At 46.4% G+C, this 19,669-nt stretch overlaps 1 long non-coding RNA gene across 1 annotated transcript; it reads left to right on the forward strand.

The window, feature by feature from the left end:
- The first annotated feature begins 18,315 nt into the window (after positions 1–18,315).
- Positions 18,316–18,680, forward strand: LOC109941549 (uncharacterized). The gene is made up of 2 exons (XR_002264199.2): positions 18,316–18,482; positions 18,637–18,680. It is a non-coding gene; the product is annotated as an uncharacterized lncRNA (long non-coding RNA).
- Positions 18,681–19,669: the final 989 nt, after the last annotated feature.

Here is a 19,669-nt window from a genome sequence, read left to right on the forward strand (position 1 = left end):
TGCTACATTGAGTAACAAGTGGAATGATGCGGAGATGATATAAGATGTTGATTGCTAAAATGTTTGCTACTTTGTATGAATAGATAGTACACTTTTAGCCTTAAGAGAGTCACACTTAACTTTGACTAAGTTAAAATCTTGATTTAGAAACTCAGCTAGTGCTTTTGGCAACCAAACCCCACAGCCAAACAGCTGCATGTCTAGAGGTAGAGGAGTAGACTCCTCACACCAGGTAAGTCTAGCTGAGTATTAGTATACTCAGCCTTGCTTGTGGCATAATTTTTACAGGTTCTCTGGAGGAGATGGTTGCTGGGATAACTTGGCCGTCCACCTTGCCACCGGGTTGGACTGTTGAGTGGGACCCTGCCTCGGCTGAGGAGGAGCATGAGGAGTGATGGGACAGGCTTCCCCATCTCTCTGTTTAATTACCGTTAGTTTTATTCCGCTGCACTTCGAACAATGATGGTTACTTTTGCAAAAACTCCGATGATGATGATGGTGATGTAATAATTTAATATTCTGACACGTATGGTTTTATGCTTTATTGTATTTGCTCTGTGACTCACCTTCGAGTGAGATTGTGGTACTTGATCCTGTCAGTGGCCGTGTCGGACTAGATCCGAGGGATTGACGGGTTATTCCCATTTAAGTGTGGTCTAGCCTCTAAGGCGGGGCTTGGGCACTTAAGTTGGAATAATTCGGGCAGTTCCGCCACAGCTGGTATCGGAGCTTGTACCACCACAGAGGAATCAATAAAATGTAAATACCATCAATTTTCCAAATAAAACTTGATAGAAACAAGGTTGGATAGATAGTAGGACGAACAGGATAGACCTAGGACGTGAAGCCTTAGGGTAATAGAAGGGTAGCTAGGTGGCTAAGTAACTAGGCCCTACAGGCCACATTTACAGGATGGGAATTCCTCCCTATTCCTTTTATCTTGTTGTGAGGTCGTTCAGGACGAGCATGCATGCATTCATAATTAAGCAATGGATAACTGAGTAAAGGACTTAAAAACAAGATAACAACCAACTAGGTCCCTAGTGCCTTTTTACTTAATTAGAGAAAGGCGGAGTTTTACTTTTCCTTGTTCTTTTTATAATTCTTTTTCTTTTACTTACACTTAACCGTACACAGATGACTTCCCACGGATCCTCCGATGACGGAAATGCACTGACCCACACTGACGGACTTGCACGAGAGGGCTTTCCCCGCATTTTGTGGGAAGTACTTCAGGGGGCTGGATACACGACACCCCCTCAGTACGCGGTGCAGCAGTTCGAGAAGCACCGAGTGCCTCGCTGTCGGGTGAGGATGACCTTGGAGCCTCATCCCCTGCAGCCAGGATGGCGCTCCTTGGACTCAGAGTCTTTCGGATACCGAGCAGAGGATACGATCGAGGCAATCGCTCTGCATGGATTGACTACTTTCTGTGGATTCCATCCCTTGGAGCTGGCTACCCACCCCATTGGCTTGTTCCCCGCTGAGAAGGAGGACGACCCAATGTGGAAGGATCGGGTGGAGCATGCCAAGGACATCTGGGCCATCTACCCAGGTCAGACTGCGCACTTGACAGTACGGTGCATGAATGCTCTATACCGTCTGCAGGTGATGCGCGGTGAGGCAATGTCCCATCTGATGGCACTGCTGGAGGCAACAAAGATCACGTTGGATAACAGAGAGGAACTCGTGGTTGATTTATCTCAAGAAATGGTGGAGAAGGATTTGCAGGTGGAGCAGCTATCCACTGATATTCAGGAGTTGGAGGAGCTGGTAGGTACCAGGGAGAACACCATTGAGGTTCTCGAGGATCAGCTCATTAACACTCAGCAGCAGCTTGCTGAGGCTAACGAGCACCTGGACATGCACCACCAGGAGATCCAGGACCAGGAGGCCAACGAGGACGTCGACATTGAGGGAGGAGATGAGCCTGCCTCCAGTGTAGACACTGCTGGCTCGGGTAGACCACCTTCCCCCGAGTCGAGCGTTGCTTCGTTCGCTCACTAGGTGTTCAGGATAGGCTTAGAAGTTGGATAGTCGGACTCCTCGCAACTAGCTTAGCTTTTGCACCCTTGGGGTACTAGGCTAGATAGAGTTGAGTCATTTTGGAACAATTTGATGTAATCGTGTTAAACTCTCTTGGGAGCTTGTTTGATGGATGCTATTATCAGTTTAAATTTGGAAGGAAGAATTTATGCCTCTTAAAATCCCTTTTGTTGAAGTCGGAATCTATCATGCTGTTTTAACTTTTTCCCCTTGATAAAATCTTGAAAATGGAACTGTGGTGTTAAGTAAGTATGTGGTTTTTCAGATGGCCGGGAGGCAGCGTCGTGGCCAGAACGAGCGCGTTCCTCCACTGCCGCCACCACCTCCCACTCTGCAGGAGCTCATGGCTCAGCAGAATGAGATCCTGAGACAGCTGGCTCAACGTCAGCCACCACCTCAGCATTATGGTGGTGGAGACCACCAATGTCACCCCGCGGCGGCTACATACCAGGAATTCCTTAGCACCCAGCCTCCATTGTTCACAAGGGCGGAGGACCCACTTGATGCAGATGTGTGGCTACGAGTGGTGGAATCCAAATTCCCAGTGCTTCATGGAGTGTGTTCAGAGGTCACCAAAGTCAGGTTTGCCACCCAGCAACTTCGCGGACCTGCAAGGACTTGGTGGGATCATTTTCTTGCTATGCAGCCAGAGGACCGAGAGGTGGAGTGGAGGGAGTTCAAGGCAGCTTTTAGAGGACACCATATACCAGCCGGGATTATGGACAGGAAGCTCAATGAGTTTTTGGCACTCACTCAGGGCAACAGGACAGTGTTGCAGTATGCCCAGGCCTTTAATGACTTGTGCCAGTATGCGGGATATCATGCAGATACAGATGAGAAGAAGAGGGATAGGTTCAGGAGGGGGCTCAGCACTAAGCTCCGGGATCGTCTCAACACCGTCAGGGCCAACAGCTACAATGAGTTGGTCAACATGGCTATCTCCCAAGAGGACTGTATTACAGCTAGACAGGCAGAGAAGAAGAGGAAGACCCCTGTGGCAGGACCCTCGGCTCAGCCACAGCGCTTCAGGATTGTGTCCGACACCCAGGGCAGGGGACCCCAGCAGCAGCAAGGGCGATGGGTGATCCGACCGCAGCAGCAGCAGCAGGCACCCAACCGCACCCAATTTCCAGCTCAGAGGAGCAATCAGCAGCAGCAGCAGTACCGCCAGGCAAATGACAACAGGTGCTTCACTTGTGGCAACACTGGGCATTATGCCAAGAATTGCCCCAGGAACCAGCAGAGGCAGGGACAGAATGCTAATCAGAACCAAGGGAAGAGGCAGAAGGTGCAAGTGAGGCAGGGCAGGCTGAACTTCACCACCATGGCTGACATTCTAGAGGGAGCACCCGTCATGACTGGTATCTTTACAGTTTTGAATTATCCTGCTATTATTTTATTTGATTCGGGTGCATCGCATAGTTTTATCAGTGCCAAGTTTAGTGCCAAATGCCAGTTGCCCTTTCACCACACCGATGGGGGCATTACAATTTCAACACCAGGAGGCAGGGTTGCCACTTATCAAATCAACAGACACGTGCCCATAAAGTTTGGTAGTCTAATAATTAAAACCACCCTCCTCATTTTGGGGTTGGATAGTGTGGATATTATATTGGGAACTGACTGGTTGACCAGGCACCAAGCAGTTATTGATATTGCAGCTAGAGCCATTGAGGTGCACTCACCAACTTGTGGTGAAACCACACTATATTTGCCTGACCAGGGTTGTACCCGATCTTGTGCTTTTGTTATGTTAGAATCCCCAGTGGAAAAGGTCCCAGTGGTCCGTGACTATCCGGATGTTTTTCCGGAGGAATTGCCAGGGATGCCACCTGACCGAGATATTGAGTTCGCCATCGAATTGCAACCCGGGACTGCTCCTATCTCCAAGAGACCTTATAGGATGCCTCCCGCGGAATTGGCAGAATTGAAGAAACAATTGCAAGAATTGTTGGACAAGGGGTTTATTCGCCCAAGTACTTCACCCTGGGGATGTCCAGCTTTATTTGTGAAGAAAAAGGATGAGAGCTTGAGGATGTGTGTTGATTACCGCCCTCTCAATGCGGTGACTATCAAGAACAAATACCCGCTGCCCCGCATTGATGTTCTGTTTGATCAGTTGGTAGGAGCCAAAGTGTTCTCCAAGATAGACCTTCGCTCAGGTTACCATCAGATAAAGATCCGTGCCAGCGATATTCCCAAGACATCTTTCTCTACCAGATATGGACTGTATGAGTTTTTGGTGATGTCTTTTGGGCTGACCAATGCCCCGGCCTATTTTATGTACCTGATGAACTCAGTGTTCATGCCAGAGTTGGATAAGTTCGTGGTCGTTTTCATTGATGATATTCTAGTTTATTCCAAGAATGAAGCCGAGCACACCAAACATTTGCATACTGTACTTCAGAGACTGCGGGACAATCAGTTGTATGCTAAGTTGTCTAAGTGTGAGTTCTGGCTAAAGGAGATTAAATTCTTGGGTCACACAATTTCTCAGGATGGGATATCAGTTGATCCTGAGAAGGTACAAGAGGTAATGGATTGGAAACCCCCGACTACAGTGAAGCAGATTCAGAGTTTTCTGGGATTGGCAGGGTATTATCGACGATTTATTCCGGATTTCTCCAGAATTGCCAAACCAATGACTGAACTGTTGAAGAAGGGAGTCAAATTTGAGTGGAGCCAAAAGTGTGAGGATGCCTTTCATACCTTGAGGCAGCATCTAACAACAGCCCCAGTGCTGGCCCAACCTGACAACACCAAGCCATTTGAAGTTTATTGTGATGCTTCTGGTACTGGTTTGGGATGTGTCTTGATGCAAGAGAACAGAGTGATTGCTTATGCTTCCCGGGCACTCAGGCCCCATGAGCAGAACTACCCTACACATGATCTAGAATTGGCAGCGGTAGTTCATGCTCTAAAGATATGGAGACACTACTTGATGGGAGCTCACTGTAACATCTACACTGATCACAAGAGTCTCAAATACATCTTCACTCAGGCAGATCTGAACATGAGGCAAAGGAGATGGTTAGAATTGATCAAGGACTACGATTTGGAGGTGCATTACCACCCAGGGAAGGCCAATGTTGTGGCAGATGCCTTGAGCAGAAAGGCCCAGTGCAATTGTATGAACATGGATGTAGGAGTGACCACCCTGTGTGATGAGTTGTACAGATTGAACCTGGAAGTTGTTTCTGCGGGTGACCTAAGCTATATTTCGGTGGAGCCCACATTGCAAGAACAGATAGTCAGGGCACTGGTTGAGGATAAGGGTGTTCAGGTTATCAAGGATATGATCAAGCAAAAGGCAGAGAAATACAAGTGTTTCCGACAGGACAGCAAGGGAATTCTATGGTTTGGAGATCGATTGGTTGTTCCCAAGGACCCTGAGCTCAGAAAGAAGATACTGGATGAAGCTCACCTTTCCAAATTCTCCATGCACCCTGGTAGCAACAAGATGTACCATGATCTCAGATCTCTATATTGGTGGACTAGAATGAAAAGGGAAATTGCCAAGTACATATCCGAATGTGACACCTGCCAGAGAATTAAAGCTAGTCACTTGAAGGCAGCAGGCCCTTTGCAACCCCTTCCCATACCATCTTGGAAATGGGAGGACATTTGCATGGACTTCATCGTGGGATTACCCAATACTTCCAGGCACCATGATTCTATTTGGGTTATAGTGGACAGATTGACCAAGACTGCTCATTTCTTGCCAGTGCATACCACCCACAGGGCAGAGAAGTACGCTGAAATTTATGTTGATCAGATAGTAAGGTTGCATGGTATTCCCAAAACCATTATATCTGACAGAGGAGCACCTTTTGTGGCACGATTTTGGGAGCAATTGCAAGAGTCACTTGGGACCCAAGTAATCCGAAGCTCAGCATATCACTCAAACGGATGGCCAGACAGAAAGGGTGAATCAAATATTGGAAGACATGTTGCGAGCATGTGCACTACACTACGGAAATGATTGGGACAAGTGTCTGTCTTTGGCAGAGTTTTCTTACAATAACAGTTATCAGTCCAGTCTGAAGATGGCACCCTTTGAGGCATTATATGGAAGGCGGTGTAGGACCCCACTGAATTGGTCTCAAGCAGGAGAAAGGGAAATTTTTGGGCCAGATTTGGTGCTCGAGGCAGAGGCAAAGGTCAGGATCATCAAGAAGAACCTAGAAGCCGCTCAAGCCAGGCAAAAGAGCTATCATGACAAGAGGCGGAAGCCTCTACAGTTTGAAGTGGGAGATCATGTCTATCTTAAGGTGTCACCCACCAAGGGTGTTCAGAGATTCGGGATCAAGGGCAAGTTAGCTCCTCGCTATATTGGACCCTACAAGATCAAGGAGGCTTGTGGACCCGTAGCCTATCAAGTGGAATTGCCACTTCACATGTCAGCAGTTCACAATGTGTTCCATGTATCTCAATTGCGGAAATGTGTTCGCCTACCCACTGAAGTACTGCCAGAACCAGACATTGAGATAGAGCCAGACTTATCCTACCAAGAGTACCCCGTCAAGGTGCTAGATCAAAAAGAGAGATCAACTCAGGCAAGGTCGATCAGAATGTATAAGGTTCAGTGGAGTCACCATTCAGCCGAAGAAGCTACATGGGAGACTGAGGATTTTCTATGCTCCCGCTTCCCCGACTTTCTACCCAAGGGAGTCGATATGTAACCCCAAAACCTACCCCCACCTGCCCTTTGAATTCAATTATAAGAAAAACTTAGATAACAAGGATAGTCTAAGTTGTGGAATTAACTTAAGAAGGGCTTCCTTCTGAAGTTGCAAAGAGGATGACATTCGAAGAGCAGTTAACAAGAGAAACTTAATTGTAAAGGAAAAACAACACCAGCACACCTTCAAGCACCCTCCAAGGGACTCTACCAAAATCTCGGGACGAGATTCCTTTAAGGGGGGAGGGCTGTAACACCCCAGGTGTTACCCTGGCTAAAACCCACTTTGGCACTAGAAGCTGTGTTCACAAGGGGTAAAGACTTAGGGCACCACATAAGAACTTGGAGATCAAATGCTAATAAAGTTGCCAATGGCATGAGAAGCATTACCCTAATCCTTACTCACTCACCACCTTGGATAAGAGGGGAGAAGAACCCTAGACCTCTCCTAAACCCTAGCTCCCCAAAACCCTAGGTAAGGGGGGGGGAGAGAGTGATCAAGTGTGCAAAGCATGTGTAACTTTTACCCAAACCCTAACTAAGTTTGTAACCATCAATTAAGGGGAGGAAATATTGCAAAAAGACCCTTGGAGAAACCCCAATTCAAATCTCCAAGTGGAGAGAGAGCTAGAGCTCTCTATTTTCCTCTAAGTCAATTTTTAACCCTAACCCAAAGATCAACCGTGTTCACTTTGAAGATGGCGCCAAAACCACTTGGGTTCTATACCAAAAATGTGGTATACCACTTAAGGCACCCCCTGGAAAAATTGGAGACCGAGACTCAGACGTTTGACAGCACTTGACATCAGTTTTGTCGCTGAGTGGGCAGTGAGACAAGCCAGATTTGGCGCCAGTCTATCTCCCGATCTAGGGCGTATCATCCCTTGGAACTCACACATGTGAGATAGCCCTAGGTGCCAGGAGGAGGTCTGTGCCGGATTCATGGCGAGATTCGCACGTTTGCGATCTCTGGAGACGTTTGAACACTGGAAGAAACTCACCTCCACGTGTTCGACGCCTTCTGCCCGCGAGCACGCTCGCGCGCGTCCCTGCATGCCCAGCGCCGCGCCCGAGCCAAACCAGCGCCGTGGCCCGCGCCCGAGCTTATAAAGCCCTCCCAGGCTTCGACCACACCCTTCCGCGCACCCTCCAAACCTCACCGGAGTTAGCTCGTCGCCGTTGGCCCGTGCGCAGCGAGTCCGCGGCCGCCCAATCCCTCTGTCACCATAGACCGGCCAGTAGAGCCATTCCCAACCCCGTCCACCCCTCGGAGAAGACTGTGCACACCTTCGTGAGGCTCCCCGAGCAAGGAATCGGAGTTTACTAACCCGGAGAAGCCAGTCCACGCTCGCCGGAGCTCTCAACCCCGCCGGAGTACGTGGACCGGGTAAACCACTCCACCATCCTTCGATTCCTTGTGCACACAGTCGCTGCGTGACCCCATGAAGCTCACCGTGCCCTCGGATTGAACCAGTTCGCCGTGGTTTGGCCGGTATACTCGCCGCCGATGAGGACACCCGCCTGCACGCGTGGACCGGGCGATTCCGGCCATCTCCGACGTCAAGCCGTACCTCGACGTGACCGCCAGAGTCTCCCCGAGCCAACCCCACCCTTCGCCGGACCTCCCTCGCCGCCGGTAAGCCGCGCCACCCTTTTCTTTCCCGCGGTTACTGTTTCAGTTAGGGGAAGGACTGCGGGTGAGAGGGAGAGAAGGTCGGGGGGTTTTGTGAAATGTCAGAGACACAGGGGAATAGTGGCGTGGGGGTAGATTTGTGAAGGTGGATTTAGTTTAAACCCAGGGACCTCGGTGTAAACTGTTTTTCCAGAAAACCTTAATTAAATCTGTTTTTAAATTGGACAGCAACTTTGAAAATGCATAACTTCTGTTTAAATCATCCAAATTTGGTCAAACCAATTTTGTCAGACTCTAAATAATGTAACCTACTTAAGAAAAATATAAAACCCCCTATGTACTATAGAGAACCTTAAAGCTCTGGTTTAATTATAGTTTTGACCAAAAGCTAAATAATAGGGCCAAAATTAGTTGCACTATTTGACTGGGGTTAGAAAAATTTTGAGAAGTTTATGTATACCTCCTAAACCAAATAAAAATGTTAAACCTCTCTGTCCACTCCAATTAAGTTAGTTTTACCCTTTATTCTATAATATGCTTAAGGATAAGAAAAATAGAAAATATAATTTAATTAATGAACCAGAGAGTACCTCTATTTTTGTTAGGTTACTTATTCAATATAGATCACTGGAAAAATATATCATACCCTGTTTTAGTATAAAATAAGTAGGATCCCTTTTGTTTTAATAAAACAAGTGAAACTTAGAAAAACCCTACAAAAATGACGCCAAGGTAAAAACACCCCCACCCTTGGGATAACTAATATTTTATTAAGAAGAACTTAGGAAAAATAGGAGATCTGCTGTTTGACATTTTTCAAATAATAATGTAGTAGAAGGAGCCTTTTTGGCATTAAACTTAAGAAAATCATAACTAAATAACCACCCCTTAGTTCTCTGTGATTTTTAGCACAGAGGCCTATTATTACTATGGGATGCCAGCACAAATAACCTTTAGGACAGAACCTACCCCTAACTAAGAGGTGTAGTGTAAAGTGGCCCATTTTGCCTAACTATTGTTATTTTTGTTTAAAGCCTAGCCTTTGTACTTAAAGCCTCAACTTCTTAAAACAAGTTAGAATAGCAAAGGGCATCCCACTGTAATTTTTACAGAATTTTTGGAAATTATTAAAACCCTGTTGTAGTTCAAACCTACCCTAGAAACCCTAAATGGGAATTAAGGAAAGGAAAAAGAATAATGTGAATTAAGGTTATCCTAAAACCTTTGTAATCTGTCCACTAAAATGTATCAAGGCAATACCAACCCACTATGTTATCCTAAAAGAAAACCTAAGCTTAAAAGGTCATAAGTCTATGTATCTATATATATACCACTAGAAGCCCCGCATGACTAAGAAACCCTAAGTTACTTCTTAACTTAGTTCTCTTCCATAATATTATTAAATCCTGCATAATTATGACATACATGTTCATTGCATTCGATAGACTGTAATCTTGCTGACGGAGAGTACATCCTCGTGCCGGAGCAAGGAGCTGCTCAGGAGGTAGCCCCAGATCCAGCACCCGAGCCTACACCAGAGGACCTGCCAGCCACTGCTTTGGAAGGCAAGCCCCGGTTTTATGCATAACCTGTTATTTATGCTATTTTACTTCACTTAATGATTGTAGGATTGATTGTGCACTTAGGTGTAGGAATTGTTTGAAACCCTAGTTGCATGATCTCAGGAATCCTTTTGAAATGAATACTAGTATGACAGGTCGAGTAGTTGCTTTATTTAATTAGGATCTCGGTAGAAGACGAGTGATTTTTCTAGCACTCGCGCGAGGTCAGGCCATTGATTGTACCCACTTTCATATCGTACTGATGTTGGTTGTGGACAACAATCCATGGGGATTGGTTGTCCACGGGATAAAATTTGAGTAAGGATTCAGGTGTGGTACCGTGAGTCAAGCGTTTGAACGTACTAAACACATACCGAGAAATATGGTAAATTGGTAAGCCTAGTACCTGAGTGAACCTGCCCGCAGACTTTACCCCTCACGCGACCTGAGACGAGGTCTCCCATTCCGGTTATGGTGGGTACAAGTGCGGCCACTGCACGACGGCCAGTCGGGGTCAGTGGGGCATTGTACGCCAAGGCGGTGAGCCCTGATCTGTTGCCAGGGAATCGATGGGGACGGTTGATGTGTGTGGGGACGGAGTGCCCCTACATGTCGTGTGTTTAGGTTTACCTTGCAAGGATAAAAACTCGATTCGAATCGTCTGCTTCTCGCAGCTAATGAGACTGCTTGATCCATGCTGCTACATTGAGTAACAAGTGGAATGATGCGGAGATGATATAAGATGTTGATTGCTAAAATGTTTGCTACTTTGTATGAATAGATAGTACACTTTTAGCCTTAAGAGAGTCACACTTAACTTTGACTAAGTTAAAATCTTGATTTAGAAACTCAGCTAGTGCTTTTGGCAACCAAACCCCACAGCCAAACAGCTGCATGTCTAGAGGTAGAGGAGTAGACTCCTCACACCGGGTATGTCTAGCTGAGTATTAGTATACTCAGCCTTGCTTGTGGCATAATTTTTACAGGTTCTCTGGAGGAGATGGTTGCTGGGATAACTTGGCCGTCCACCTTGCCACCGGGTTGGACTGTTGAGTGGGACCCTGCCTCGGCTGAGGAGGAGCATGAGGAGTGATGGGACAGGCTTCCCCATCTCTCTGTTTAATTACCGTTAGTTTTATTCCGCTGCACTTCGAACAATGATGGTTACTTTTGCAAAAACTCCGATGATGATGATGGTGATGTAATAATTTAATATTCTGACACGTATGGTTTTATGCTTTATTGTATTTGCTCTGTGACTCACCTTCGAGTGAGATTGTGGTACTTGATCCTGTCAGTGGCCGTGTCGGACTAGATCCGAGGGATTGACGGGTTATTCCCATTTAAGTGTGGTCTAGCCTCTAAGGCGGGGCTTGGGCACTTAAGTTGGAATAATTCGGGCAGTTCCGCCACAGCTTAGGTGCTTGTTTTAGGCCATACAATGATTTTATCAACCTGCACACCTTGTTCTCTTGACCATCCGCAATAAACCCTTCTGACTGATCCATATAGATCTCTTCATCCAACTCTCCATTTAGGAAAGCTGTCTTAACATCCATCTGATGAATGATAAGACCATAAGAGGCTGCCACGGCTATTAATGTGCGAATTGTAGTCAATCGAGCCACTGGTGAGTAGGTATCAAAGAAATCTTCACCCTCCTTTTGGGTATATCCTTTGGCCACAAGCCTTGCCTTGTACCTCTCAATTGTACCATGAGGCCTAAGCTTTTTCTTGAAGATCCATTTGCAACCTATAGGTTGACAACCATAAGGACGGTCAACGACCTCCCAAGTTCCATTAGACATAATAGATTCCATCTCAATCCTTACTGCTTCCTTCCATAAGTCAGCATCAGGAGAGGAATATGCCTCACTAATGGTATTTGGTGTGTCTTCCACAAGGTACACTATAAAGTCATTACCAAAGGATTTTGCAACCCTCTGTATCTTGCTCTTTCGAGTGACTATAGTGTCATCCTCCTCAGGGATGTGCACGTGAGAATCCTCAACATGATCTATAGGAATCGACAGTTCGTGCTCATGGGAAATTATAGTCTCATGACTTATATCACTAGGTGTATTCTTCATAGGAAACTCATTCTCAAAAAATGTTGCGTCTCTTGATTCCATGACAGTATCAACATACATATCAGGCACATCAGATTTTATAATTAAAAACCTATACCCAGTGCTATGAAAAGAGTACCCAAGGAATACACAATCAACAGTTTTAGGCCCAAGTTTACGCTTTTTGTTGATTGGCACATTCACTTTAGCCAAGCAACCCCAAGTGCGCAAATATGAGAGATTTAATCTTCTCTTTTCCCATTCCTCAAATGGAGTGATCTCTTTGTTCTTTGTTGGAACTCTATTCAGGACATGACATGCTGTCAAAATCGCCTCACCCCACCATGCCTTGGATAATCCCGCTGTACTCAACATGGCATTCACCAAATCTGTTAGAGTGCGGTTTTTCCTTTCAGCAATCCCATTGGATTGTGGTGAGAATGGCGGTGTCCTCTCATGAATAATACCATGTTCCACGTAGAACTCATCGAACACATTAGAGAAATATTCTCCACCTCGGTCGGACCTTAAACGTTTTATTTTCCTCTCAAGTTGGTTCTCAACTTCAGCTTTATAGGCCTTAAAATAATTGAACGCTTCATCTTTTGTTTTTAAGAGATACACATAACAAAATCTAGTGGAGTCATCTATAAAAGTGAGAAAGTATCTTTTACCACCTTTGGTCAAAATTCCATTCATCTCGCACAGATCAGAATGAACAAGTTCTAGAGGTGCCAAACTCCTCGCCTCAGCAGCCTTATGAGGCTTACGGGGTTGTTTTGATTCAACACACACATGGCACTTAGACTTTTTGACCAAGTTAAATTTAGGAATTAAATTTATATTTGCTAACCACATAAGACAGCCAAAACTTGCATGACAAAAACGTGAATGCCATAAATCTGACTCATCAGAAAAATGAACAGAATTCACCAGTTTATTACACACATCATGCAGTGATAAGCGGAACAAGCCTCCGCAGTCATATCCTTTACCAACAAAAGTACCATGTTTCGACACAACACATTTATTAGACTCAAGAACAACTTTGTATCCATCTCGACATAGCATAGAAGCGCTAACGAGATTCTTCTTGATAGAGGGCACATGCTGCACGCTCTTCAATGGCACCGTCTTTCCCGAAGTAAACTTCAGAATGACCGTACCAACACCAAGAACATGAGCACGCGACCCATTTCCCATCAACAAGGCGCCAGACCTCCCGACCTGATAGGAGGAGAACATAGAGGCATCAGCACACACATGAATATTTGCACCACTGTCCATCCACCACTCAGGTGAATTACAAACTGAGAGAACAAATGGTAAAGAATTACCATACCCAGATGTTCCTCCTTCAGTTTCAGTGGTTACAACATTAGCTGATTTCTTGTCTTGAGTGAACTTGCGATCAGGGCACTCTCTTGCCCAATGTTGATCACTGCCACAGACAAAGCAACCTCCCTTTCCCTTGTTATTGTTGTTCTTCTTTTTAAACTGTGCTGTATGAACAGGTTTATTTGCATTCTCTTGTTTGTTCTGGTTTTTCTTCTTGTTAAACTTGCGGAAGTTTCTCTTCTGCACCACATTAGCAGTAGAGGTCTCAACACCTTTTCCACTGTCCTTTGTTCTAGCCCTTTCCTCAACATCAAGAGTACCAATGAGCTCTTCCACATTGAACTCTTGTCTCTTATGTTTGAGAGAGGTAGCAAAGTCCTTCCAAGAAGGTGGCAACTTGGCGATTATACCGCCAGCCACAAACTTGTCAGGCAAAGGACAAGGAAAAAGTTCGAGTTCCTTAGCTAGTGCCTGAAACTCATGAGCCTGTTCCACTACAGATCGGTTCTCAACCATCTTGTAGTCATACAGCTGCTCCATGAGATACAGCTCGCTACCAGCGTCAGTAACTCCAAACTTTCCAACAAGAGCATCCCACAGCTCTTTCCCCGTGGGAAGGATGATATAGCTTTTCTGTAATTTTGTATCCAGTGCGCTAATTACTGCTCCTCGAAAGAGGTTGTCTTCAGCCTTAAACTTAGCCTCATCCTCAGGAGGTAAGTTGGCAGGCTTGCCCTCAGCGGCATGAAAACAAGACATTGCAGTTAGCCACAATTCCATTTTAGCTTTCCATATCAAGAAGTTTTTACCATCAAAAGGATCTGGCTTTAGCACAGCAGCAAAACCTCTGACAGAAAAATGCCTAACATTAGGTTTTTGGATTATTAGAATTATAGGCATTTTCTGTATTATTTTAATTCCATAAATTAACATTATGATGATGACATATAATAAATAATTAACCATAGAAATCGTGATCTTAAATTGATCCATACCAATCCTCCGATGCGCTCTGATGATCCAGATCCTTGACCAGCTTCTTTTGTCATGTTGGAGATGTTTTGGGCAGTCGCGTAGACGCTCTCCAAAAACCTAATTGCCGATCCCCCGTGCAAGGTCTCGAACGACACCGGCTTCGGAGGCACCTGCCCTCTCGCTTCTCTGTGCGCGCAGAGTCACGAGATGGAAATACCCTCACTCGGCGGCTGGACTGTGATTCTGAATATGTTCTCGCGTGTACCGAGTGACATGGGTGTTCCTTTATTTAACCTCTCGCAGAGGGAAGCTGAAGGAGAAAGTCGCCGAGTCACGCCAAGAGTCGGCCAGCTCTAGCCGAGTTATGCCATGAGTCGGCCAGCTCTCGCCGAGTCACGCCATGAGTCGGCAGCTGAAGGAGAAGGGTCACTCGGCTGGCTGACGAAGAGACAAGGTCACTCGGCAGTCGAAGAGACAGGGTCACTCGGCCCCGCTCGCCTGCCTGCCTGCCACGCCACGCCACGCCACGCCATGCCATGCCACGCCCGGCCCGGCCGGCGGCGGCGTGCGTGTGTGGCACGCCCTTGTCCATTTCTTGACTTCTCAAGTTAAGTGGAATAAATCCCACCATATAAGTCAAGGCAAAAGACCCTTGAACTTTCAATGTGGTACTATTGGTATTATCCACCATTACACAGCATAGAGTTTATTCAATAAATGGGCTAAGCCCATAAAAGGTCCAACAGGTATTGTATCGTGAATAGCATTTGTTTCCCAATAGAATGACTAGGATCCTTGGCGTCATCTACGTATGCGTTTAGCCTGTGTACAAGACATAGCATCTCTAATCGTACTATACTATATGCTTATTTTAGAATTATCTAAACATATCTGACAGTCTGTTACAGCAGACAAAAATATCTGGCTCTGGACTTTAATAATAAGAATCTTTTGCGCTGGCCCATGAGAAAATATCTCGGCTCCCACCGAGGCGAAGTCAGAAGGTACAGCAGGCGCATGAGCCCAGTGTGGCAGTTTTATATTCGTCACCACTTCACTTGTATACCACCACAAAATGTAGCGCTCTAAAATGTTTTTTATTTTGGTGAAATCAATCTATGATCGTATTACTGTTTATTTTTAGTTTACAGCGAGTTTGGATTCCAGAATTTACACAGAGATTATCTTGATACTTTTTCTTAATCTTCTGGGGCGTTCGTGCTCCCGTCATCGAAGCCTTGCATCTGCATGGAAGGCCCAGACGGCCAATGCAGGCAGTGACGTGAGCCTCTCCCAGCCCCTAGCTATATAACCCTACCGGACGAGCTGGACTGAGCACATCACAGCAGCAGGCGAGATGCAGATCCAGCGATAGCGCGGCGGCGGCGGGAGCCTTGGCGCTCAGTTCCTCACCCTCCGTGCCTCCGTTTACTCGCCGCCGTCCGGCCGGGACGATGAACAGGCCGAGGAGTGGGAGTGGCCAGAAGAAGGGGAAGCGCGGGGGAGGAGGAGGCGGTGGGCTCGGCGCGGCGCTGAGGAAGCAGGTGGCCAGGCTCTGCATCATCCGGGAGTGCGTCATCATGCTCCTCTTCTACCACGACTGATCCCACTGACGATGCCCTTTGCGGTTCTTCCTGGCCATTGACTACCTTTATCTTTTTTTTTTCTCGATGTGCCTCGTGTATGTACATACAGGGTGGTGGTGGTGGTGGTGGATGTTCTTGTTCTTGTTCTTGCTCACGTGTGTGTCTGTATCTCCATCATTTTTTGACACTAGTTTTGTGTTTGCTGTGGCGTTGCTTTTTTACTCACAAGTCCGACAATGGCAACGATGTACCGCGAAATGTTGGCATGTATCCTTTTTTACTTCTGTTTGTTCTATGTAAGGAATGCAAAAAAAAAAGAACAGTCAGCGTTAGAAGCCAAACGACGATGCATATAACCAGAGATTGCCGTAGACAAAAAAAAAATGTAACCATAGAAGGCCAATGCATACTGCTCGGAGTCCGCTCCGTACGTACGTAGTTCTGAAGCTGCCGACGAGAAGAACTTCGGAGATTGCAGTTCTGCTGAGTGATCTGCTCTGAAAAATTGGCAACGGCGCATTCCAAAAAGGCCCTGAACGGCTGAAATGGTCTTTTGAACGGTTGAGTTCCTGCGACGGCTGTACCAATTAGCTGGGGGGATCGTATCCAGTGCACAAGGGCCACGCCGTGCACAAATGCACAAAACGAAACCTGGTCGTCCGTCTCCCATCCAACGGCCATCGTAAATATGCAGATGAACCCTCCCGCAGCCTCCGTAGCTTGCCGAGTCTGTTTTGTGAAAAACCCCCCGTTTGCGACGGCCGTTGGATGGAAAATGGACGGCCAGATTTCGTTTTGTGCATTTGTGCACGGCGTGGCCCTTGTGCACTGGATACGATCCCTTAGCTGGGCGTTTCGTCGACTCTTCAGCCTGAAGAGAGCCAGTATCATTTTTGTTTAGCTCAGGGGCAAATATTAGTACGTTCCAACCAAAATGTTCCTTTTTAATTACCTAGGGTCGGCAAGACCAGCGGTTTTCTCGCGATCAGAGACTGAGAGAGCTGGGTACACGACAACCACCACTACCGGAATCCGGGCCTTTGCCGAATGCCGGCGGCTTTGCCCAGTGCTTTTATCGGACACTCGGCACCTGCGCTCGGTAAAGGTCTTATTTACCGAGTGCGGGCACTACACGACGGTTGATATTTAGCGACCCTTATTAGGGACCGACGGTTGGTCGCTAAAAGTTATGGACCGACGGTTGGTCGCTAAATGTGTTTATAGCGACGGTCTGTGGGTCGCTAAAAGTCTAGAAATTTAACGACTTATGGTCGGTCGCTACATAGTTAAGTGTGTGACTGATGGTGGGTCGCTATAGGGGTACGTAATTTTTGTGTTTCTTATTTACTCACCAAAGTCCATCTAAAGGCCTACTAACCAAATGAAACCCTATTTCACGCACCAAACGTCGCCACACGCGTCCCTTTCTCCTCCCCCCTCCGTCGCCGCCTCGAGCGAGCTCCACCACTTGCTCCTGCGCGAGGTGAACACTGGGTTAGGGCCACTGCCACCGCTGGGCTGCCTCTGCCTCTGCCTCTCCCGCCAGCACACGAGCCCGGGGGCGATTCGGCGCCGGCACGCGGGAGGGGAAGTCGAGGAATGCGGTGAGTCGGCGGGGGTCCGGCGTTTGTGAACTCGTGGATGGCTCGGATTGGCGCGCCATGGACGACGGCGACGCCGCGGTGAGTGGCACGCATTTCGGGGGATGGGGGTTGGGGGAATTCTATGAGTAGCAGGAGGGTTTTCTCCCAGTGGTTTGTTCGTTACTGAAGGTGTTTTCGTGTGTGTGCCTTTTGGGTTTGGTTTATCTGCGCGCGTGCAAAGAATTCGGGGAAGCATGTGGCCGGGCAGGTGTGCCAGATCTACGGCGACGGCGTGGGCACCGCGGCGGACGACGACCTCTTCACCGCCTGCGACGTATGCGGCTTCCCCGTGTGCCGCCCCTGCTACGAGTACGAGCGCAAGGACGGCACCCAGGCGTGCCCGCAGTGCAAGACCAAGTACAAGCGCCACAAAGGTATGACCAACCGCCGCCATTTCCACCGATTTCCATGTACTTCAGGTTAAGTGCAGCAGGCTAGGCTGCAATAGCCACTGAAATCAAGCAGGTACGTTGATGTTTTTTTGCTACATTGGTGTCTTTCAAGCATCAGTATTCAATAATCTATTGCATGGGAATCAAGGTTCTGAGGCTCAAATATATTTGGCAGTTTGAGGAAGGAAAATTTTCTCCTGTTACTGAAATTACACCGCCTCTCATTCCTGAGGACCTTAAAACTGCAATCAAGAATGGGAAGGTCCGAGCTCCTACCCACATCATCTCCACTATTTCTGACGACAGAGGTTAGGTTGCTGGTGGCATGTTATTCTATTTATGCTCAATTTTTTATCATCTGTATGTGTCTCTCTTTGTCTCCGCTCTCAAAGCTGAGGAAGTAATATTGGGTGCATGCTTGTGACGCAGGCGATGAACCATGCTATGCTGGTGTCCCTATGTCTACAATTATTGAACAGGGTTATGGAGTTGGTGATGTTATTTCTCTTTTGTGGTTCAAGCGCAGCCTTCCTCGCTATTGCACTCAGTTTATTGAGGTAAGTTAATGGGCATATATGACATATTGATATTGATATCATATTTTCTTTACAGAGTTCAAGCTGTAGTGCCTGTTGATAATCCTGAACAACAGTGGTTATCTATATCTGGAGCTCAATCAATCTAAAAGTTTTTTTTTCATGTGACACATAGATATGCGTCATGCTTTGTGCTGACCATGGTCCCTGTGTATCTGGTGCTCATAACTCTATAGTTACTGCTAGGGCTGGAAAGGACCTCGTTTCCAGCTTGGTGTCTGGTGAGCAATTTGATCTCTACGTGCAAAACTTCTACCCATTGATTTCATAGATTGCCAATACTTACAGCTGAAACATTAAAATGTAGCCCATTTTACTGTTTTTACAGTGACATTTTTGTGAAGTTGATTTTTCCTCTCTTTGGAGATGGAAGATAAGACTGGATGCTAGTGTGATGCTGTCCAAAGGAAACGAGAGCCTCTTGATTCCTGATAATGCACAGGTATAATTCCATCATTCTCAGTCTCAGGCGTTCTGTTCCGCTCCTTGTCTCAGTTACGCTAATTGAAGAAAAAATCTCTATAAAAGGTCATCAGTTCATCGGTTGTGGATCGCTGCCCACATCGTTCTGAGATCCAGAGTGTAGCTCATGCCGAGGGCGAAGGTGCTGTCTTCAACATTTGATGATAACATGGTGTTAAGTCTTATTTCTCAAGTTAAAACTATAAAATGCAGTATCTGCAATAGTCATTTGGCAAATGTTATAATATGGCTTCAAATAGCCACCATTGTCTATGCTGAATGCATTGACATCTTATTGTGCTGCTTATGCTTTTAAGTTCTTATCCAGCTTTACCATCTGAAACTAATATTAGAGAGCATGCATGAGTAGCATGCTTTATTGCCATGCACTATATTATTTTATAGCTGGAGGAAATGATATTAGAACAGTGTTTGGTTCAATTTTTACTAGCAAGCATTGCGTACCATATTTGAAGTTTCCTGATAATGTGGGTTGTTGGATCTTCGAAGGATTTTTTGGCTATTTGTCTTGTTTCAACCCTTTTACAATTTGTGTCATTCCAGATGACTGTTTGATTCTGGGAACGGTTGACTCATATGGTCATCTTATTGTATCTCGTTTGGACATCGTGGCTGATGGTAACTTCACTATCTTGTGACTTGTATGAAACATGGTGTGGATAAAT

Source organism: Zea mays, chromosome 8 (genome assembly GCF_902167145.1).
Source record: "Zea mays cultivar B73 chromosome 8, Zm-B73-REFERENCE-NAM-5.0, whole genome shotgun sequence".
NCBI lineage: Eukaryota > Viridiplantae > Streptophyta > Magnoliopsida > Poales > Poaceae > Zea > Zea mays.